The 24,295-nt window shown below is 39.0% G+C and overlaps 1 protein-coding gene across 1 annotated transcript in view; it reads left to right on the top strand.

Annotated features, from left to right (window-relative positions):
* Nucleotides 1-24,295, top strand: part of gjc1 (gap junction protein gamma 1) — a 72,492-nt gene that overhangs the window by 1,302 nt on the left and 46,895 nt on the right. The gene's annotated exons all lie outside the window — the stretch shown is intronic.

Below are 24,295 nucleotides of genomic sequence, written 5' to 3'. Positions count from 1 at the left end.
GTAATGTTTTACGAGTATAAAATCTGTTATTTCCTGCAGCGCCGATCAATGATAAAAAAGCGAAAAGTCTGATTAACTTATTCATGCCATTGACGGATAGAGATGTCACTGGCATTCTTCTCAGTGCCATTGGTGGATATAGGGTTAGTGAATCAGTTAACGATAAAACAAAAGTACATCCTTTCATCTAGAAATATGTTGTAGTATGATGCAATCAATTGCATTATACTGTAAACCTATAAAACATATTGTTTTAAAATAATAAAGTGCAAGTGCACAGCAGTGGAGGAAAAATGTAGATTTTAATAAGGGGACGCATTATGTTATCATTTATTCGCAGGGGATCCCAAATAAATATTTTTCGAATTAATAGAGCTTGAGGAAAACACCGATGGCTTGTGTTTTCTGTATTGGGAATGCAAGGTGTTTTTTTTTTTATTCTTTTTGCACGCACAATCGTTAAGCAGTGTTTGGAATTAATATCGCTGCTGTTGACATTTAGGAGTTTCATCATATTATTATCTATTCGCAGGGGATCGTGAATAATTCATAAAATCAATTTATTAGACCTCAAAGGAAATAAGGATTGCTTGTATTTGTAATTGGGAATTTTCGGTGTATGTTTGTTATATGCACTCATATTAAAAATGATATATAAGAATTATTTACAATTGATATCGCCGCTGTTGACAGTCTCTCAATGCCTGTTTTTTTTCCAAATCTCTTATCTTAATATCTGTCCATATGTGCACACGCTTTATCTGTACCGTGCATTTTCTGTAAGCTGCAACATCTCATCCCCTTCTGAAGCCAATAGACCCCCTCCCCAACCCCTGCTGCCTATTTCGTGCCATCACCATTCAGGGCAGTTAACCGGGGGGGAACCTGCACCTGACCGTTCTCAGGGTGATGTCATGCCGAATGCTTTTGGGTGATCTAATAGCAAGAATTTACACCTCAGTGTTGCACAAAACAGTCGTCGTTTATTACAATTTTCCCAAAAGTGACGGATAAGCTTTCTCCTACGTTGCGCACATATGGAGGTGATGCTGTATTTCCTTCAAAATACGTACAGAATACAATTGATCTCATACACTCCCCATCTATTATTAGTGTAAAACATATAAATACCTTATCTTAGAAAGTGTCACAAAGCAGAGTGCATACCTTCACATGCATGCATACGTTTATATACAGTATTTCCAGAAATAACACATTTATACTTAAAATTAGTGTTTTATTGCATTGACAAGTGTTTTCCAACCGGTTTTTGAGCCAAGGCGCATCTTTTTTCATCAAAAAATCTCGGGGGCCACCCTCCGTCGAAAATGTTTGCCAATTAATTTCCGCAACAGTTTAATTTATTTTTCTTAAGGTTTAATTTTTCCAGCTTAAATGACTATATTGTTTAAATTGACAGTATGACATTATTTTTATCATTTGTGGTCACCGTGGGGAGGATTATTTATTTTGACTGTTTATTTTGCTGTTATTTAGGATTTAATATTTTTTTTTGTAACCTTTTTTTAAGGTTTAAATTTTTTTTTATCTTAATGATTGAGCAAAAAATATCTCCCAGGGAAGAAAAACTAAAACAAAACAATTCAAATCAGCAACTTCATGTACAAAATTTACTTTGATTAATACATTTGCTGTGATTTAAGATTCTACAAAAAATGTAACATATTTTTTAAAAATGTTTTTGTTTTTTAATCTTGTTTTTAATTGAAAAAATATATATATATTTATATATATATGTATTTCAAATGAGCAAATATGATCCGCTTGTGAAACAAAAAACATGTTTTTTCTTTTTTTGTGTAAAATAAAAAATAGTTAAAATCAGCAAAATGATGAGCAAGATTTGTTGTCTTTATTTATTTTTATTTATTGTTTTATGCACTGCAAGCTTAAACAGCTTCATTAAACTAAGTACCTTCATATATATATATATATATATATATATATATATATATATATATATATATATATATATATATATATATATATATATATATATATATATATATATATATATATATATATATATATATATATATCCCCCTGTACTATCTCATGAGCAGACAATTTGAATATAAAAAGGAAAGAGAAATATCTGCTTCCATCCATTGTTATGAATGAATGTTATTTACTCGAACGATTTGTTTTTACCTTACTTTTATGAACATTTTTTCTTGAAACTGAACTGATTTCTCCTAGAAAGCAGAAACACTGACCAATGGCATGCTTTTTTTTGTTGCAAACATAAAATGTCAATTTCCTGCGGCACAATGTCTCACAGAATACTGGTTGAAATACACTGGCGCATACCAAGTTCATATGACATTCTTGATATCGAACCACCTTTACTATATTCATTAACGCATGCAATATATGAAAATAGTACTTTACACGTACGCACTACATAAGGCACAAGCATATTTCGTATTATCATACAGTATGGAGTTTATAGATTCATGAGCTTCCACTCATTACACGTCTAGCACATGGAAAAATACACAGTTTATCATAGTATTGTTTTGATGATTCTAAAATAGCGGGCTCTAATTTTTTCTAAAATATTTACATGCTAAAATATTCCAAAGGGATTTTTGAAGTATGACAATATTTCAATAACGTTCTAGAAAAAAATAATCTTATATTTAGAAGGCTTCCCTATAAAAATAGTGGTTCAAACAATAACCTAACTCGGATATACAGTCGACCCATGGACAATTTATTTGAATTTTTTCAAAGATTTGATATAAAACACGAGACAAAATGGTTTAAGATTAGATCATATTAAAATAAATGTATATATTTCAATCAAACCAAAACAATAAACCCATTGATGTTGTTTAAAACCTACACAAAAAAATGTCTTTTTTGTTTTAAACCCAAAATATTGATATTTTAAGACACTTCCCAAAACCTGGGTTGCACTGTAGAAAGCAAACATACCTGGTAGGTTTAGTTACAAACCCAGAATAGAATAGAATAGAATAGAATAGAATAGAATAGATAAATTGAGTTTGATTCAATTAATGCCCTAAAATTCGAGCTATATGGTACAAAAACAAAAGAATCAACGGCAAAACAGACTAACTTGTTTGAAGTAACGCTCAAAATTGGGTCCTTTAGTTTTTTAAATTTCAACAACAACCCCCAAAAAACGTTTTTTTTTACAACACAACCAAAGCTAGATGAAATGGATCCAAGTACTATACTATGTTTATATATATATATATATATATATATATATATATATATATATATATATATATATATATATATATATATATATATATTTATACATAGTATACCACATATATATATATATATATATATATATATATACATAGTATACCATATATATACATAGTATACCATATATATACATAGTATACCATATATATATATATATATATATATATATATATATATATATATATATATATATATATATATATATATATATATATATATATATACATAGTATAGTACTTGTATATGCTAAGTTACTTAAGAGTGTTGAGGCTCATTTTGTGTGAAATTTTTGTCCTAAATAATAATTACCAAAGAATGTGCAAGCAAAGTTCCTTTTGTAAAAATGTCACAAAACACTGCAAATGTCAAGGATATATTCGTATTTACCTTCGCCACCGACTGCACTGAGCGAGAGAGCGAAAGAAAGGCCTTGCGCCTCTACCTCTCATCCAATCTGATTTCTCTGGGTGGTTTGTTGGCATTTGGGGTGTTTTGGGTAGGTTTTCATCATTATATAGCTCAATAGTGAACATACATAGTTTCAAGAGTTTCCATGGAAAGGATTTCTTAGCAACCTACTGCCAATATGGGGTATGTTGATGTGACACCCTGAATGTGAACTGTAGTTAAGAATCTGCCTTATATACGCTGGACTGAACCTTGTGTTACCTCAGAACTGCTTTGGCTTCACGTGTACCTTAACTGGGGTTTAACCATATGGCTTTGAACGCCTCTGTAAAATGTTCTATTGTCATGCTTTATCTCCAAGCCATAGGTTCTAGACCCCTTCTTTACATCTTCTTATGTCTGCGCTGGTGTTTATCCTGGGGGCTGGGAGCACATCCACACCTCCAATCATGATTAGTACTCACACATCTTCTTCAGTCTTCTGGTACATCCATCGTATTAACCGTTCCAGCAAAGTGCTTCGTTTCTGTTGTCTGATGACCCGCCCGCCCTGTTATAACTCCTGTAACAATGCTTGGGGGGGGATTGAGGAAGAGATGAGGGGAGAATAGGTGTGTTGTGGGTGCGTGGTGCCGTGGGTTTGGGTGATTGGACTAAAGAGCGATGAGTGCAAGATTGTGCGTGGCAGCAATTCGGCAGAAGCCGCAGTTCCTGTGCAAGCTTTCTCCTGAGCCTTGGTGTGTGTAGGTGCAGTTTTCTTGAGTTTGTGTTTGGGAAGCACGCTCACACACAAGCAATATTGCTTTAAATGGAATCCCCGATCTGATTTTTTTCAGTAAGGCGCAGAACATGCAGCCTTTCTCCCCACAATTATTCAAATATGTATCAAAATATTCCACGCGCTGGGGGACTGGAGAAATTTCGTCTCAAGGTTGATCCATCCGGGTTGTTTGCTGTACAACTGCGACTTCATTGAAGGAACACAAAGCTTTCAGAATCCCGTTAACACGTACGAAGAGGCAGCTCTGAAACAGACAGCGATTGTCGTGAACAATGTTCCCTCTAAACTGCACGCTTGCGCAATCGCGCACTGCCCGCACATTCTCAGCGCACAAGAAAATCTATCCAGCGCAATGTTCTCTCTAAGCTGCGTGTGTGCGCAATTGTGCACACCCCAGAGCTTTTCCGCGCACAAGAAAGTCTAGCCAGCTCACAAAAATCAGGGCTCAAAATTGCTAATTAAGAAGCCAATTAAGTCAAATTTACAGTGCATTATGGTAAAAATACACGGGTTTCCCTGACGCTGTGTTTTAAATGCGATATTTTGATGTCAATGTCGAAGTAGAACGTTGAGTAAAGTCAGTAGAGTTTTTCGAGAACCGACTTCTTCAGCTCGGCTCACTAAAAAGAACCGGCTCTTTCGGGTTTCAAACGGCTCTTCAGGTTGTTTTTGCTTCTTTAATCCCTACACGACCAAATATGATGTAAAATTGTGCATAAAATGACTTAAAGTAAGGGGGGTAATAGAACAAAGAAAGAAAAAAATACCAAAATGAAAAAGTAGTGAAAAGGTGAGAAAAAAATGAAACAAAAGGAGAGAAAAAGAGAAAAAAAGAGCAGGAAAATTTCAGAAAAAAGCCAGAAGAAAAGAAAGAAGCAAATAAAGGGAAAAAGGTAATAGAGAACAAAAAAGCAGGATAAAAGTAACAGCTAGGACAAAAATAAACACAATGAGATTTTTTTAAAAAGGAATTTAAAAAAAACTGGGAAAAAGAGGAAAAGGTTTGTGTTGCATTCAAATAATTTCCAATTCTATCAAGTTAATCCCGTTGCCAACATTGTACTTACTAAAAAATGTAAGTAAATACAGTTCTGTATCGTGCAACCGACTGAATAAACCCCCCGAAATGTTAGTATTATGCGACAAAAGATACCAGGAAAAAAAAGAAATGGAAATCTTGTGAAAGAATTGTTGTAAAAACAAATGACGTTTGTAGGCCCTGCAACCTTTGCAATCGTACAATAGTCAATTCATTCAAAAGAGAAAAACAATTTTGCATTGCCGGAAACTCAGCAAAATGTAACGTGATGTCAAGTTTTGGACATGTTTGATAATGATTTAGTTGCCACACTTGGGGTTGCTGTTGCTCACTGTTGTTTCAAGCGTTGCTCACGGACTTTGTGTGAAAGCTCAGACCCCTGGAAAATTACAGGGAACATTGGTAGTGAACAGCAATTGCATACCGCTCCTTTCTGCTTGGAGGAATTGGAACTTTGCTTCCCCTGTCGCCGGGGGCAGTGTACCCTCTAAGCTGCGCGCGTGCGCAATTGCGCACTGCTAGCACATTCTCACAAGAAAATCTAGCCAGCGCACAAAAATGAGGGCTCAAAAATATTTATTAAGAAGCGACTTAAGTCAAAGTTACAGTGCATGAAGGTAAAAATACACGGGTTCCCCCGACGTTGTGTCCTAAATGCGGTATTTTGAAGTCGAACGAAGGTGAGTAAAGTTAGTAGAGTATGTCGAGAACTGGCTTCTTCGGCTCGGCTCACTAAAAGGAACCGGCTCTTTCGGGTCCTAAACGGCTCTTCAGGTTGTTTTTTCTTCTTTAATCCCAACATGACCAAATATGAAGTAAAATTATGCACAAAATGGCTTAAAGGAAGGGGGGAATAGAACAAAAAAGAAAAAAATACCAAAATGAAAAAGTAGTGAAAAGCTGAGAAAAAAAGAAACAAAAGGAAGAGAAAAAAGAAGGAAACATTTAGAAAAAAAGCCAGAAAAAAAGAAAAGAAAAAAATGTAGGAAAAAGGTAAAAAGAGAACAAAAAGAAAAAAGTAACATCTCGGAAAAAATAAACACAACGAGATTTTTTTTAAAGGAATTAAAAAAAGGTTGAAAAAAACACAGAAAAAAGAATAAAGTTGTGTTGCATTCAAATAATTTCCAATTATATCAAGTGAATCTTGTTGCCAACATTGTACTTCCACTAAAAAATGTGATTAAGTACAGTTCTGTATCTTACAACTGACTAAATAAGCCCCCAAAAATGTTAATATAATGCGACAAAATATATCAGGAAATAAAAAGAAATGGATATCTTGTGAAAGAATCGTAGGAAAAAACGACGTTTGTAGGCTGTACAACCTTTGCAATTGTACATGAGTCAATTCATTCAAAAGAGAAAAATAATTTTGCATTGTCGGAAACTCAGCAAAATGTAACTTGATGTCAGTTTTGGACATGTTTGATAATTAATTATCTTGCCACACTTGGGATTATGGTTGCTTACTGTTGTTTCAAGCGTTGCTCACAGACTTTGTGTGAACGCTCAGACCCGTGGAAAATTAAAGGGAACATTGGCCGGGTGCCTTGTGACTGTTTGGTTCGAGTTGCGTGCTTCGATCTCCGAAAGCCGCGTGGGGTAGGCTTATCTGCCACTGTTTTAGCCTGCGTTTCCTTGTTTTTATGCAAAAAAACATGAATGATTACCTCACATTTTGCATGTTTAAGAATTTGAGAATACCTTCCAGAAAAAAATGGAAGCATGCATATTGCACAAACCCTACGATACCAAACTGTATGTAACATCCTATATGCCGACATTTCTTGGGTAAATTTTGTGTAAATTTTAACTATAACCTTATCCTCTTTGTTTTATAACCTTATCTTCTCTGTTCCTTTATCTTCTTGGGTTTTTTACCTCACTGTGAATGTGTGAACTGGAGTGTCATGCCCAATTTATAATATGTTAACCCATTTTGTAACAATGACAATAAAGGTATATTCTATTCTATTCTATTCTATTCTCATCTCATCTCATCTCATTAGCCGTACCGCTTATCCTCATTAGGGTCGCGGGGGGGCTGGAGCCCATCCCAGCCATCTTCGGGCAGTGGGCAGGGGACACCCTGAACTGGTTGCCAGCCAATCGCAGGGCACACGGGGACAGACAACTCATTCGCTCATTCACACCTAGGGACAATTTGGACCGGCCAATTCACCTGAAATGCATGTTTTTGGAATGTGGGAGGAAACCGGAGTGCCCGGAGGAAACCCACGCAAGCACGGGGAGAACATACAAACTCCGCACAGAAAGTCTGGAGCTGGATTTGAACCCACGACAGGTTCCCATGACATGAACTGTGCCGCACAAGCGCTAACCACTGCGCCGCCGTGCTGCCTTCTATTCTATTCTATTCTATTCTATTCTATTAATTAAAGAAAGGATTTTTTTAGAAAAGAGGCCATAAGAGGAAATGTTACTATCCATCCTGAGAGGTCTTAGCATGTGACTATTTATGAGGATCAATATCATATCTTTAGTTTCCTGAATGTTAAAAGCCCGACTAATAATGTGCAAGTGATGAAGCTCTCGTCAAGCGAAAGACCCCGAGGACTTACTTTCAACCTTTTGGACTTCATGTTGTTTGCAGCCGAGCGCTGAGACCTCGGCATTGATGCGACTTCCTTCTCATCATATTTATGCCTTAAATTGTCCTCACCTTATCTCGGGGATGAAATTTACAGTCTAATTGATGAAATGAAAAAAAAGAAGTTAATCACTTGCAATTAATCAGGCTTTTGCTGCGATGGTCCATGCGCAGCGCGACGCCCGCGGGGGGGCGGCTTTATGAAGTCAATGACACGCTTCAAAGGCGGCTATTTGCTATCATTGGAGGCTTTGAACCCACTTCCTGTTTCTTGGTACTTGCGAATATGTCACGAGCAAGCATTTTAGCATCAATTATACTCCAATCGCAGCGCTGTGTGTGGTAATGGCAGGTGTTCTTTCAAATGTTTCACCAAAGTGTCCAGAGTTTTGATTTTATTACATAATGAGTATCATACATGCAGGCTGCCAAGCGTTTGTATTCGGGTCGCGAGATAACACCGAAAGAAGCGCAAGAGAAAAATAGGCTAAGATTTACATATGTAGACTTGATGTCACCAAAGCCGGGTGCCACTCCCAAATCAATTGGACCTGTATTTCTCACTCTTTCTTTATTTCTCTTTCTCTTTTTCTAGCTCTCTCTTTTTTAACAAAATCTCTCTCTTTCTTTGTTTCTCTTTCTCTTTTTTGTAATTTCTTTTTTTTATGCAATTGTCTGTCTTTTCTTTCTTTCTTTCTTTCTTTCTTTCTTTCTTTCTCTCTTTCTTTCTTTCTTTCTTTCTTTCTTTCTTTCTTTCTTTTTTTCTTTCTTTCTTTCTTTCTTTCTTTCTTTCTTTCTTCTCCCCCTGACACATGTGTCAAACTCATGGCCCCTGGTTTATATGCGGCCTGCCACATCATTTTATGTGGCCCCCAATACAATGCTGAGACTAGTACAAGAGAAAAATGGGCATGGAGTCAAACATTGACTTGGGCCACTTACAAAACACGCACTTCATTTGCTGACTACCATTAACTATCCAGATAACATTGAAGAAACCCATATTGATGTCATTTGACTTAAAAATGGATGTCTTTGCAAAAGTTTAAAGAAACTTAAGGTCCTTTCTATAATACTGTAGATATGGAATCTAACAATGAAGTAAATAAAAGAAAAATATGAAATAATAAATTAATTGTTGTTTTGCTTGTTTTTTATTTTGTTTTCATTCTTACAGACGCAGTGTTAATAAACACTCCATAAGAAGGAAAACAAAGATTGATAAGTGTGTTTTTTACTCAAACCTGACATCCCTAAATCACAATTTAATCGAGAGTCTTCGTAAAGACTCTCAGACCCTCAGCTAAGGCACACTTTTTACACCATTTGTTTACTAGTCTGTCCCCATGAGAATGTTTTTTCAACCATGTTGCCTCCAAGCTAAAATGAGTTTGACACCCCTGCTCTACAAGATTGTTAGTGCTCACTTCTATGTCCACCTTTCCAGTTGGCACCCCTCCAATCTAATACTACTGAAACAGGACTAAAGGTCCTATCTCGATGACAGACCAGTATTTGTTCTCAGGGGAACTTAAAATTAAGAGACCAAACAATCACCCGTGGGGCTCCTCATGGGTCTGTGCTAGGGCCCACTCTGTTTACCATATCCTCTTAGCCAAGTTAGGAGACAATTTGGCCTCTTCTGTGACCGATGATGCACAACTCTATGTTAAGACACACACATCCCTTAGCATCACCTCCTTCCTCCCTCCCTGCACTCACTGCCTGCCTAGAAGAGATAAAGGCTTATACTTTGACAACTCGAGAGCGCAGGAACTCAAACAGTGAGGACAATCCTCTTTTTGCTTTTCACCAACTTTTGTGTCAAGTTTCACTGGGAGCTAATGTTTGAGGCCACATCCAGCACATCTTTATGGCTGTGTTCCACATTTGAGGAATATTTCTAAATTCTCCCTCCCTTTCTGATTCTAAATGAATTTCCCATAGCCTCGTCTCCTCCAGGGACTGCACGGTGACTGCCACAGGACTTTGCAATGATCTGATCAGCTTGAATGGGATTGAATGGTACATGGTATTTTTTGCACTATTGACCAACAGCTGTTTTGTTGTATTTCATGTCATTAGCCAAGGTGGTCTTTCATGAAACATTTCAGCAAAAACAACTCGGGTCATTTTGGATTTTTCTATGGCGTTCTGTGCATGTGTGTATTCGAGCCTGGAGGTTTTTCAGCCACGTTGTGAGTCTTGGGTGGGAGTAGATGTGGAAGGTCTTTGTGCTGGGGAGAAGTTCCACCTTTTGTAGACCAAGCCTTTGAGTGCTTAGTTTTTGACTGGTGAAATAAAACAGAATTACCTTCTTAGGTCAGGTGATATAACGAGCTACAGTCCTTGGTATTTATCCCGTTTTATGTCTTCTGAATTCATGGCAGCACAGCAGCGCAGGGGATAGAGCATGTGCTGCGCAGTTTCTGAGGTCATGGGATCAAACCTTCCTGTGTGGATTTTGCATGTTCTTAACGTGCTTGTGTGGGGTTCCTCCAGGCAATCCGGTCTCCTCCCACATTCCAAAAACATGCATGTCAGGTTAATTTGCCGGTCCAAATTGTCCCTTGGTATGAATGAGGGGTGCATTGTCTCTGTGTGCCCTGCGATTGGCTGGCAACCAGTTCAGGGTATCCCCTGCTCACTGCCCGAAGATAGCTGGGATGGGCTCCAGCACCGCCGCGATCCTACTGAGGATAAGCAGTGCAGATAATGGCTGGATGGATATCTGCTGAATTCAATTTAGGAATAATCATAACTCATCAGTAATTAAAAGGGACACAGTATAATATTTAATCACTAGTTGTCACTGTATTGTGTAGTGCTAAGGTGCACGCAGGCTTGTTCTGGAAATACAGTAGCTCACTAGTGCTGGGTCATTGTGATTTGCTAGTAAAACATTTTTTATAGTGGTTGACTGAGTCTTTTTAGACCTACCTACAAAAATTAGCCTGGTAAAAACATAGTAACGATATAATAATGGCATGAAAAGTTGTTATTTAGGAAAATCATATACAACTTGGTCATTTGTCAAAAAAAGTAGCTCTCAGCTTGAAAAAGGTTAAAAACTAGAAACGAAGTTTAAGAACCACGAAAATACAAATTACGGAGAATTATAGTGACGAAACTGCACAATATTTTTCTCTCTCTCTCTCTCTCTCTCTCTCTCTCTCTCTCTCTCTCTCTCTCTCTCTCTCTCTCTCTCTCTCTCTCTCTCTCTCTCTCTCTCTCTCTATATATATATATATATATATATATATATATATATATATATATGTGTGGATATATACCACTTAAATTTGTCTCCCTTCCTCTTACACTATATATATTTTATCGTAATGATGCGTGATGGGAAATCCCCAGACGGCAGACACATGCGCACAGTAGCATCAAAATAAATGATATTTAAGAGTGTTGAAGCTCATTTTGTCTGTAATATGTAATTTTTGTCCTAAATAACTGTTTTGAAAGAAGGTGCAGGCAAAGTTCCTTTGTAAAAATGTCACGAAACACTGCAAATGTTAAGGATATAGTCGTATGTTTTGATTGAATTGGAGATCAAATATAATTTACAGAATCTTTTAATGTAATTTATTATTGACAGCTGTAAACAAGCATTTTATACTATTGAATAATAAAGCTGTGACAGCAGATCCGTTTTTTATTCAACATTTCGCACACTATAAATGTAACAACGCGTAATATAATGTTAATCAAATTTGAGTTTAAAAGGCCATTGGGCTAAATTAGAGACATAACTCAATACCCGAATGAAATTAAAACAACAACCTCTACTTTGATAAATGTCACCTCCTACAAGGCGTCTTAAAACAATCACAAAACAAGTAATCTAACCTGATATATTTTCACACACTACAATGTAAACCATTTTTACTTCTGTTAAAGCCATGGTTAAAACAAGGTTGTGGGGAAAACTGTAAACATTTAATCATGCATTGTCCCCAGAGGGGAGCCTGTAACGCAGGGGTGTCCAAAGTTTTTGGAAAGTGGGCCAGATTTGATAAGCTGAAAATGTGTGAGGGCCAACTTTTCTGCCTGACCATTAACATTAACACTAACACCCAAAAAATGCGGGCCGGACGTTGGACATGCCTTGTGTTAAAGTGTGTGTAGTTCATATATATATATATATATATATATATTTATATATATATATATATATATATATATATATATATATATATATATATATATATATATATATATATATATATATATATATATAAAATGTGTGTGTGTGTGTGTGTGTGGGCGTCAAGCAATGCGCAAGATCAAGGTATTATGTTTATATCTGCTGTGGCAGCCGTGCGCACGCAGAGCGCGACTTGCTGAGGGGGAAACGCCGCCTCGATTCCTGCCAACGAGTCTGGAATCCCTCCGACTGTGCGTCTTTCACCGCCTTTTCGGGTTTGCCATGTGGGACCGGCAGCAGAGGGGAACAGCTCGACCCTCCTAGCCCCAGAGCCGCCGTGAAAGGGTCGGGCTGTCAGCAAAGGCTGCTAGCATTTTCCGTTCTTAAAGCGATGGTTTCCAATCACTCAGTTTCTCAGGGGCTGTGGGGGCATCCCAACCCTGGCTTGTAGTTTTGGCATTAGAACTTTAGTCGCTGAAGTAAAAAAAAAAAACTGAATGAGCGGAGTAGAAATAACGACGCTGTATCTAAAAAGTGCAGATCTGAGGGGTCTACTTAAGTGTAGTTCAAAGAGGGGCTGGGGGTTCTGGGGGGACTAATTCTGGAATAAACAAATGTTTTGGCAAGCTTGTTCAAACATGAGAATCAAAAAATGGGAAATAAGCTGCCTGGCGATGTTGTGAAGGTAAAGCTAGCGGGAGCTGTCCTGACATCACTTCCAATAAAGTAGAAGTTCTGTTCTTGTCATGTTCATCAATAAGTCCTTCAATGTACTGTTTCATTATCAAGAAGCGACAAGCTCCCTCTTCCATGTTAAATTCTCCTTCCCACCACTTTTGGATGCGAGGCACGCTGAGAGTTGAACTAACCAACTACACGCTTTTTCTGTACCAGGGGCATTACCAGGGAGGACAGAGGGGGCAGTGTCCACCAACAATCACATTCTGCCCACCCAAAGAAAACTGGATGTACTGGTGGGCAGTCTGAAAAATGAGAAGGAAAAAAAAGCATTAAGAGAGAAAAAGAAGAAGAAAATAATAAAGCATAATAAAGAAGTAAAAAGCAAGGGAAAAAGGAAACCAAAGATTAAAAGAAAAAAGAAGTAATAAAAAGATGAGGAAAACAAGCAAAAAAAATAAGAAAAAGAGGAAAGGCAAAAAAATAAAAAGGTAGGGAAAAAAGAAGGAAAATAATAAAGCATAATAAAGAAGTAAAAAGCAAGGGAAAAAGGAAACCAAAGATTAAAAGAAAAAAGAAGTAATAAAAAGATGAGGAAAAAAAGCAAAAAAAATAAGAAAAAGAGGAAAGGCAAAAAAATAAAAAGGTAGGGAAAAAAGAAGGAAAATAATAAAGCATAATAAAGAAGTAAAAAGCAAGGGAAAAAGGAAACCAAAGATTAAAAGAAAAAAGAAGTAATAAAAAGATGAGGAAAAAAAGCAAAAAAAATAAGAAAAAGAGGAAAGGCAAAAAAATAAAAAGGTAGGGAAAAAAGAAGAAAATGAAACAAATATGAAAAGGAAAATGGAGAAAAATAGGAAATAAGCGGTGGGAAAAATAAGTAAAAAGCTAGGGGGAGAAACAAAAGAAAATGAAAAAAGAAAAAATGGAAAAAATAAATAAAAATAGTGAAAAAAGCCATAAAAATATGTTTTAGGGGGGTCCCTTTGTTCATTATACTACTCATAATAATGTAATTTTTTGTACACAAAAAATACGTTTTTAAGAAATCTATTGTTTTATTTTTTTCACTCTGCCGTGCAGTTTTAACTCGTTTAAAACCATTTTGGGGGTAAAAATAGTTGTGTCCCCCCCATTCATTTGATTTGACCCCCCTGAGACTCATGGCTGGGCAACGGCCCTGTTCCGGACTATAAGCCTCAATTTTTATGACACGATTTGAACTCTTTGGCCTACGCATTATTATAACGGTCACCGGGGACACTCAAGCAGGAAAGGTGAGAGTGACCGCTAATAAATGCCAATAAACACCATAGAACTTGCATGTCAAACATGAAGCCCCAAGATGAGGGATCAGTAAAAGAATGCCAACTCCAAATTTTTAGCTTAGTTTTTCAATAATATGTTTTATAATTCATCTTACTTTAGCAACCTACCGTATGTATTATAATCTTTGTATGTATATATATAATATTTTTTAAAAAAAACATACATTTTAACAGTAATGACTTAGAGCAAGGGTCTTTCAGGTGGTGCCTGCGGACCTGTTCTGAAAATTGCTCAACAGTGCTGGGTCGTTGTGATTTTCTTGATGACAATATCTGTGTATTATTTGTTATTGCAACATCCGTTGCAGCCTGTTCATTCCGGAAGGGGTATTACTTTATGTGCGGTCCCTTCTCAAAGTTTTTTCATTTATGTTGGGGTTTTTGAGTTTTTGCTTGCCCTCATGCAGGTTTTAGATCAGGGCATGCTGTCATAATAGTCTGTGTTTGCAATAATCTGTGGTCTGTGCAGCCCTTTATGACTTCTTGTGAGTAAGGGCTATACAAATAAACATGACCTGACTTGACTTGCAATACAATGATTTTTTGGGGGGGAATTGACTGAGTCTATTTAACTCTACTTCCAATAATTAAACTACCTAATTTTCCGCACTATAAGGCGCACCTAAAAGCCTTTATTTTTTTCAAAAGCTGACCATGCGCCTTATAATACAGTGCGCCTTATTTATGGATCAATATTAATTCGCAAAGTCTTGCAACTAACTTGCAGCCGCCGACTAGATTTTCCCCGAACGCCAAGTAGTCCGCGGTGTATGCTGGGATTTATTTACCGACGTTTCATTGGCTAACCAATGTGTCAATCATCAGTTGAATCGATCACTATTGGCTAAAGTTATTTGGAGGTCCGCCTTATAATCCAGTGCGTCTTATGTATGTCAAAAATAGGACCGAAAACTATTTTTTCGGGGTGCGCCCTATAACCCGGTGCGCCTTATAGTGCGGAAAATACGGTAGTAATAACATAGTTACAACGTAGTAATAATGTTATGGGTCATTGAAAAAAAATTCATATCAAACTGGGTGTTTTTGTGCTAATAAGTAAAAAAAAGTAGCTCTCGGCCTGAAAAAGCTTGGAGACCGCTGACTTACTGACTTGCTTTTTTTGACATAGTGGGAAATTAATGGCCGGCCAGATTAGATCATCCAACGAACAAGTTTGAAGATGAAAGTATTGGCCCCTCTTACTCAGAGTAACAGTTGTTTGAGTAAGAGCATATTTGGATTTCTGTTGTAGTTTACATGGCCTTACATAACCCAAATATTATGATTTTAATCCGACTATTCCCTGCATCTAAACGCACAAATGAACTCTATGAGGGTCACTCAGAATCTAAATACAAACACCATTTGGAGAAGATCATAAACCTTCACCAGGTTTACCCTGATTTGCTTGCTTGAACTGCGGCGCCTCGTTCAACAATAATGTCAAAATAAAGCTAGCGCGCTGATGATGCGCAGAAAGCAGTTGCACCTTCACGCTGGGATTGTCACCGAAACGTAGCGGGATGGAGTCTGAAGTACAGTACTTTACGTGGTGGATGGCCGTGCCGCAGACGGGCAAGCCCGTGTTTTCACTCCAGTCATTGTCGAGCAGGAATATTCAAAGCGATATGCCCGACTCGTGAGTCGACGGGCGCTGGCAGATTTACATACTGGCGCGGGCCATCGCCGTGATGCGGGGTGACAGGTCTTATGCCACTTCCCCTTGGGGGTCGAAGGGGGCGGAACCACAACGTGACAGGCCAGCGTGAGTGAGGTCTTTCGTTCAGGGTCGACCACGGACGACAGTCAACTTTACTTGCTCTGCGTTCGCAGTTAGCAGGCAGCCGTTCGATATCGGGAATATCGGTCTTTCTGAACTCGGAAAGTTTGGACGACTTTCACCTGTAACAGGAGAAACATACAGAGAGAAGTCAACACAGCCCAGAAGATCCTTGGCTGATCTCTGGCTCTGCCCAGTCTGGGGGACATCGCCTGCTTGCGATACCCCGGAAGAGCCATTGATCATTTGCTTATTATTTAAATCAATATTTATTTTTCTGATGGATGACTTTTTACCACTAGGAGGCACTAAGTAACACACATTGCAGTATTGTATAGTATAGTAAAAATATTGTATTGTAGTCTGTAATAGTGTGTGGTTTGTGCAGCCATTTGAGACTTCTTGTGATTAAGGGCCATTCAAATAAACATGACTTGACATTATAAACGACTCTTCTCATCCCAGCCACCACCTCTTTGACCTGTTGCCTTCTGGTAGGCGCTACAGGTCTCCTAAAACAAGAACAAACAGGCTCAGATACAGTTTCTTCCCCAAGGCCATGGCCGCCCAGAACAAGCGAGCAAAACTCTGAAAATATACAGTATATCGTGTAACCTATTTGGGAATTTTTTGTTGACACTCTTTTATCTTATTTTTCTATTTAAAGTCTTTATTACATGTTTACCCAGGAAAGCCACGTCGAATCTTGTTGCATACAATGTTGATATCAATGACAATAAAGACTGTTTAGTTCTTTTCTGTTCTATTCTGACCTAAAACTGACCATAATAAAGTTGTGATTTGGACTTTAGCTTCTAACATTTATAAAAAATGTAGGGGTTAAAGGAGGACTGTAATCGCCCTGAACTGTGAAGTTTGGTTTTGCAACCCTCTATGGTGTGGGGGTTCCCTGAAGGCAGCTTGTTGGATGTGTAGAAAAGCATGCTAATGCTAACAGTCCATGTTGACAAGCAAAGTGAAAATGAACATAGAGAAATGGGATGAGATTACTTCGAATAACAAATATTAATACAAACGCTATACTGCTTCGTTTTAAGTATGACGTGTAGATAAATAGATAGCCAAACTCTTTTCATGAGCCACGAAATGAGCGCGCTTGCTCCTTCAATGATTTCCTGAAAACATCACTTTGTAATTACAGAAAGTGAAACTGTAAAGTAAGAAGAAGTACTTTTTTTGACATAAACCTAAACGTGTATAAACAACAATGCACCAAATACTTCTGTAAAGATGTGTAATATTTATGCTGACATAAACAGTGAAATCTAAAACAAAATGTGTTTTTTTCCAAGCTAATAAATGTAACCAATTTGCATCCATCCATTTTCGATGCTGCTTATTCTCAACCTGAACTGTTCGCCAGTCAGTCGCAGGGCACATGGAGACAACTCACTCGCTCATTCACACCTAGTGGACAATTTGGACCGGCCAATTACCATGCATGTTTTTGGCACTGTGGGAGGAAGCCGGAGTGCCCGGAGGAAACCCACATAAGCACGGGGAGAACTTGCAAACTTTGCATGGGGAGGCAGCGGTAGCTGGAATTGAACCCTGGACTTCAGCACTTTGAGGCTGCGCGCTACAAACCCAGCCGCTCTGTCGCCCACATAAGATATTATTCGAGTAAAATCTACAATATATATTAATACACATTGCCAAAAATGTCCATCGGGGGTGCCAGAGCCCATCCCAGCTATCTTCGGGCAGTGGGCAGGGAACACCCTGAACTGGTTGCAAGCCAGTGGCAGAGCAGACGGAGACCAACAACTCATTTTCTCATGCATACCTAGGGACAATTCGGACCGGCTAATTAACCTGGCATGCATGTTTTTTTGGAATGTGGGAGGAAACTGGATTGCCCGGAGGAAACCCACGCATGCACGGGGAGAACATGCAGACTCCACACAGGAAGGTTTGATCCCATGACCTCAGAACTGTGCTGCACACGCGCTTACCACTGTGCTGCCGTACTGCCCCTGCCAAAAATGTATTCTATAAAAATCAACTTACATTAATTGTTTTTTGGGAAAGCTACAAAAAATTATTGATGACGATTGTGACACAATACACATTTCGCATTGTCTTCTGTCAATTAAACTGAACTGCCTTCTGATTGGTGTATTTTTCTTGTGGGTAAATTGTCATAGTCCAAACAATAGTCACGTCGCCACCTAACGGTCAACATAAATTATATGTGCCATCAACAGAAATTAAAGTGGCAGAACAGGTACAATACTAGCAAATGCATTTTATTGTAATAATATAGCATTTAGTTTGATACTAATGTTACATCTTAAAGTGTTAAAAGTCAAATTTTGGATTGTGTTTTCTAAAGATACTCACGTGTATCAGAACCATTTATTCTTATTTAGCTCGCTTTTCTCAAGACTTGAATGAAGAATTAAAGATGAGACTCCGACTCACACTCATAACATACTTCCCCTTTGCAAGAAAACATTTACATTTCAACACTGTTGGGAACTTGTAAATTGATGAGACTCTTCTGATGCAACAAATCTGATGGATGCTTCTGTAATAGCACGGGTGGAATATTTTTGCCTAATAAACAAATAAAAGTCAACATCAAAAGAAAATTGATATTCGGGGGATTTTACGACACCCGTTAAAGATGCCTGTTACATTTTTATACCCGCTTTAAAGTCCTCATAACGCAATTTATTGCAGTTTTAATGCTCCCGAGGGGTCAAATTATCAAAACATTGACTTTGCCATAACATTTTTGCTCTAACGCAGGGGTCTCAAACTAAAAATGAGGCTTTTTTTTTTGTTTGAGGTGTCGTTAAAAAGTTGAAAGTTAAATATTTTCTTTGTTAAAGGTGGTGTTTGTAACTTCAAAACCATTGTACTTGCTGACGCCATTTTCTGGCTAAAATCATCATTGCAGCTCCTTTTGTTGCCCGTGCAAGTATGTGAAATTCTAAGATACTCTCGAAAAAAAGTTCCTTTTTTATATTTTTGGGGGTTTAGGTTGATATTTGGGCTGTATTTGAAATAGTTCTTTTCTTACTTTCACCTTTTTCATCTTCCGATTACAGGAAAACCACGACTATGCATGTAATATCACACTGCTCCAAAGTCCTCGCCCCTTGCACCCCCAAGCTCACCCCCGCTTTTTTCCCTTCAGCGTAATGCACTTTGTGGCCCGAAACACCGATCACAAAAGTAAGATAAAAGCACTGTGGGACTGTGTAAAACATATTAAGCCTCTTTGAACTCATTTGGGCAATATTAAAACATATTAACAGAGAAAGTTTTTAATTTGAAACCCATGTGGACACCTCAAACTACGCACCCCACCTTTAAATATGTGTTAATTATGCCCAACTGAGTTCAAAGGACCCTTAAGCTTTATTATTCACTGCACCTATCTGCTTTTATTTTACTTTTAGTAGAGCTGGTCAGGGCAAAAAACATTAGTTTCGAGGAGTGCAGGTTGGGAGGAGTGTTGGAGAATAATGACATGCTCGTCTCTGCAGTTTTTTTTTATTTTCTCTTTGTCAGTGTACAATAAAAAATGTGAAAGTAAGAAAAGGCCTGTTTATAGTCCAGTCCAAATGCTTACCCTAACCCCCACCTCTTAGTGAATTCCATGCATCTCCCAGGTGCTTATAAAGACCAGATTTGTACTGAGAACTTTCACATATTCAAAGAAAAAGTTCTGCCATCTAAATGTTTTCGGTTGTATTCCAGATGTTTGACGTTTAAGTACTTCTTTCTAATTATGCTTTGCAAATGAGCTTCACCTTAGAAATGCTAATTGTATCATTAATTATCTTGGTAAAGGATCCTGAGCGTGTCTAATAAATGCACGTACTTGCTCGTGCATCATGAATGAGCTGTGGCTGCTATGATGACACAAACCAGCAGATGGCAACAGAGAGTAACAAAGTTCCAAATTCCTCACAACTCCTTTGATATTAAAAGTACATTGAGTAATATTAGACCACTAGATGGCACTGTATTGTGTAATGCGAACAAAATAACAGTGCCAAATGAGCACAGCATAGAAGCAAGATGCCAGAAAAACTTAGCAGCGACTACTAGCTATGGATTTTGCTGTGTAAAAGTAATACAATTTTAACATTTAACATTCGTATACCAGCTCAGTAGCCTAGATGGTAAGGCGCCCGCTTTGAGACTGGGAGGTCGGTGGTTCGCGCCCCGGCCGAGTCATTCCTAAGACTTAAAAAGTGGTCGGCGGCGCCCTCTGTTGGCTGCGGCTGCATCGGCTCGCTACAACGGGTCAGGTGCAATCGACATTTCGTTCTGTGTACATTGTTACACAGAATGACAATACAAGGAAATTATTATTATTATTATAGTTCATGTATAGTCAAGTCAAGTCAAGTCAAGTCATTTTTATTTGTATAGCCCTAAATCACAAAGAGTCTCAAAGGGCTTCACAGATTATTAGTGGTAGAAAAGAAATAATTAATTACAAAAGCTATTCATTTAAAAAAAATAACTATAATATAAAAGTTACCTGTTTTTAAATAAAGAAATTTGCATTTATTTTTCATAATATCGGCGTCACCTGGAAACAGCTGACTTAATTGCCCTCCGTCTCTATCCTATGGGTACTCGAAAAATGTGAAGCGAAATATTGTGGTTTGGTCACTTTGATTCTCTTTAGTTTTTACTCCTCCTTGTGCTTGGTACCACTCATTTTCGGTTGCACTACACAATACAGCGACATCTAGTGGTCAAATAATACACACTGTCCCTTTAATTTATTTTATTGATTCATTTATTACTGATGGGTTTATTTTTTATGAAATGAAATGAAATGATCTGCATTTATATAGCGCTTTTCAAGTCAATGACTTCCCAAAGCGCTTTACAATGTGCTCCACATTTCCCAATAGCGGCCTTGCAGCCATGTAAGGCGCTAACCTGCTTATTGGGGGTATTAGGGGTTCAGTGTCTTACCCAAGGATACTTCGACATGTAACACGGACGAGCCGGGATTCGAACTGGAATCTCTTGATCCCAAGACGAGCGCTCTACCTCCTGAGCCACAGCCGCCCCTATGAATCCTTAATTTTTTTATTGATCTTAGCAACATTTTAAAACGCTATTTTAGTAAAAGTTTTTTATTAGAATTTGTGGAAAACCTCATTTAGCCCAACTTCACCCAGACCTTAGCTCCGACGGCCCCCAGGGAAATCGAGTTTAAGACCCCTGGTCTTAAGGAAACAAGGTTAGCAATGTTGCCCGCAAGTCAGATAAGAACTCATGGGACTCGTCCCCTGCCCACTGCCCGATGATTGCTGGGATGGGCTTCAGCACCCCCGCGACCCTACTGAGGATAAGCGGTGCAGCTGATGAGATGAGATGAGGTGTTTTGAGGATGGGTGTTCTGAAACCCAATCACCCGATTGGTCCAAATGCGTAGGATGCACAACAGTGATCCAGACGTCCCCTTCGCTCAGCATCAGCTTTCCGGCAGCACCGTGCAGTCAAGTTCGAAGGCCGCCGGGTCGACACCTTGTCACCGCCTTTCCACCGCGTCGCTGGCATGAGGTTGTTGAGGTCCGGTGTGAAAGCACACGTGTGTGCACGCATCGTAGCCACGCGGCGAGTGCACAAACGCGCGGAATGCTGACTTTCCGTGCGTACGGAAAACAAATTTGGGCTGTTTTTGCAACTCGTGCCGTGGTGAGTCACTGCTAGTGAATGCACACATTAGTCCCATTTCATCAGCTCTATGTCGGCCTCCCCCTCCCCTTCTAAAAACTGCCTCCCCTCTGCTTCTGTCCCCGAAAGGTCACAACCTCTATTTCTGGGGCACACGGCATCATTCAGCCCAACGTAAGCACCGGACCGGAGCTTTCTAATTGGCCGACGCGCGACGCACGTGCGGCGTCACTGTAAACGCCGGCGGCTCTTTGCATGTCTCGCTAATTCTACTCAATGGAGCGTCTCCGAGGGGGATTGCACCCATAAAAATAGCAAAGGAGCAAGCATAAACATACGCGCGAACATGCACACGAGTGCACACTGGGGTTATTTTTGGCCTCTGCTATATATAAAATAAGCGGGAACCCAGACATCCTTTCGTATGTTTACACATTTTGCGACGGAAAAGTTCCCATTTGGCTGACATTATTCTCTTTAATGTCTAGTATGCAAAGGGAAGACTTTATTGGAATTTACATTTTAATCTCTTACTTAATATTTTCATCTTGATTTCAGGCTGCAATTTAATTTGCTGTCCTTTTTTTTAATTTTCTGCGTATTCAAGTTCGTTTATTCTTCACATGTGCATATGCATTTGGGCCCCGGTGCTATGGAATGCTCTTCCCCCTGAGATTCGATCTGCAACCTCAGTGGAAATGTTTCAATCTAGGCTTAAAACACACCACTATTCTATTGCATATGAACGACCTATATTTCATGTTGACAATATCTGTGTATTATTTATTATTGCAACATCCATTGCATCCTGGTCATCCTGGAAGGGGGATTTCCTCATGTGAGGTCCCTTCTTAAGTTTACGAGGTTCATGGGTGCTTTAACCCACGGCTGACTCGACTGATTTTGGACAGTGGGCATGGGACACTGTGGGATGGACCAATCACAGGGCACACAGAGACAGAAAATCATTGACTCGCATTCTGAGGGGAAATGTAGTCCCCTAAAAACCAGAAATGCATGTCTTTAGTACATGGGTGGAAACCAGAGTGCTCTGGGGAAACCCGCTCAGGCATTGGAAGGACATACAAATTCTACAAAGTGAGACGGGCAGCTGGAATTGAACCATGGACCAGTCGTCCAACGTTGCACCTCATTATTCAATTTGAAGGAATTAGAAAGCACCAGGGCAGCACGGTGGTGGGTGGTTAGAGTGCAGCCCCACAGTGTTGAGGTTCATGGTTCAAGTCCAGCTACTAACAATTTTAAAATGTAACATAAGTATCAAACTAAATCCTATTGTATTCCAATAAAAAAGCTTTTGCTACTTTTGCACTTGTTCTATAATTTCTATTGGTAGCACATGTAATTTACATTGACCATTAGGTGGCGACATGACCTTTGTTTGGACTACCCACAAGAAGAAGACACTAATCAGAAATTGTTTAGTCTCAGTTACAGAAGACAATGCAAAATGTGAATTGTTTCACAATCTTCATCAATCCTTTTTTTGAAGCCTCCCCCCCCAAAAAAACCATAAGTTGGTTTTCATATAATACATTTTGGGCAATGTGTATCGATATATACTTCGGATTTTACTCGAATAATATCTTATGTGGGGGACAGGGCGGCTATGTTTGCAGCGCACAGCCCCACGTTGCGGAGGTCCAGGGTTCAATTCCAGCTATGCAGACGTGGGTTTCTCCGGGAACTCCGGTTTCCCCCCCACAGTGCCAAAAACATGCATGTTAATTGGCCGGTCCAAATTGTCCCTAGCTATGAATGAGCGAGTGAGTTGTCCGTCTCTGTGTGCCCTGCGACTGTCTGGCACCCAGTTCAGGGTGTCCCCTGCCCTCTGCCTGAGGATAGCTCGGATGGGCTCCAGGACCCCTGTGACCCTTCTGAGGATAAGCAGTGCAGATAATGGATGGATGAATAGAGAGCGCCACTGACCCTCACTCAGCAGTTACAGCTGATGCAATGCAAAAAACAGAAGAGCGCCGGTCGCCTTATTTATCCCTGTCTTGTTCCATCCATGCGATTGGTCTCCCATGACGAGCTTCCTTCTATTCTTCTCTCCTTCTCTTCTTGTCCTTTGTTTTATCCCGCAGTCACAGCTAAACAAAGTGACGTTCATACATGAGCGCTTTCCCGTGGCCACGAGGCGTCAAAACCACTCAGGCCGTGGCGACCCTCGTGCGACGGCTTGGACAAAACGGCTGGCGGCGCCCGCACGCGCAGATGCTCTCGTACCGGCCTGCAGGATAATCGTAAGAATAATATGGAGCTTTATGCGCAAAGCAAAACAAACTTAAAAAAAATAACAGAACAGGAGCAGAGCATTACCCTGACATATGCGTGCTTAAGGCCTGACTTAAAATAGCTTTTTCATGCATATTGTTGTTTGGGGCCTGCTTGTGCGTGCATGATGTCATGATGGGATTTTGTGTTTCAAGTTGCGATGGGATCCAATTGACTTATGTCCGGTTTTAGGCAACCTGTTTGTCGTCTCTTCACTTTCTGTTCCACGTTGAACTCTTTGTGCTTTAATCCACACAGATTTCGGTT

The sequence above is a fragment of the Urocampus carinirostris genome, chromosome 1 (genome assembly GCF_059441175.1).
Source record: "Urocampus carinirostris isolate Australia breed hairy pipefish chromosome 1, RoL_Ucar_1.0, whole genome shotgun sequence".
Taxonomy (NCBI): Eukaryota; Metazoa; Chordata; class Actinopteri; order Syngnathiformes; family Syngnathidae; genus Urocampus; species Urocampus carinirostris.
The sequence above is the reverse complement of the archived record's forward strand: the minus strand, read 5'-3'. Positions and strand labels throughout refer to the sequence as shown.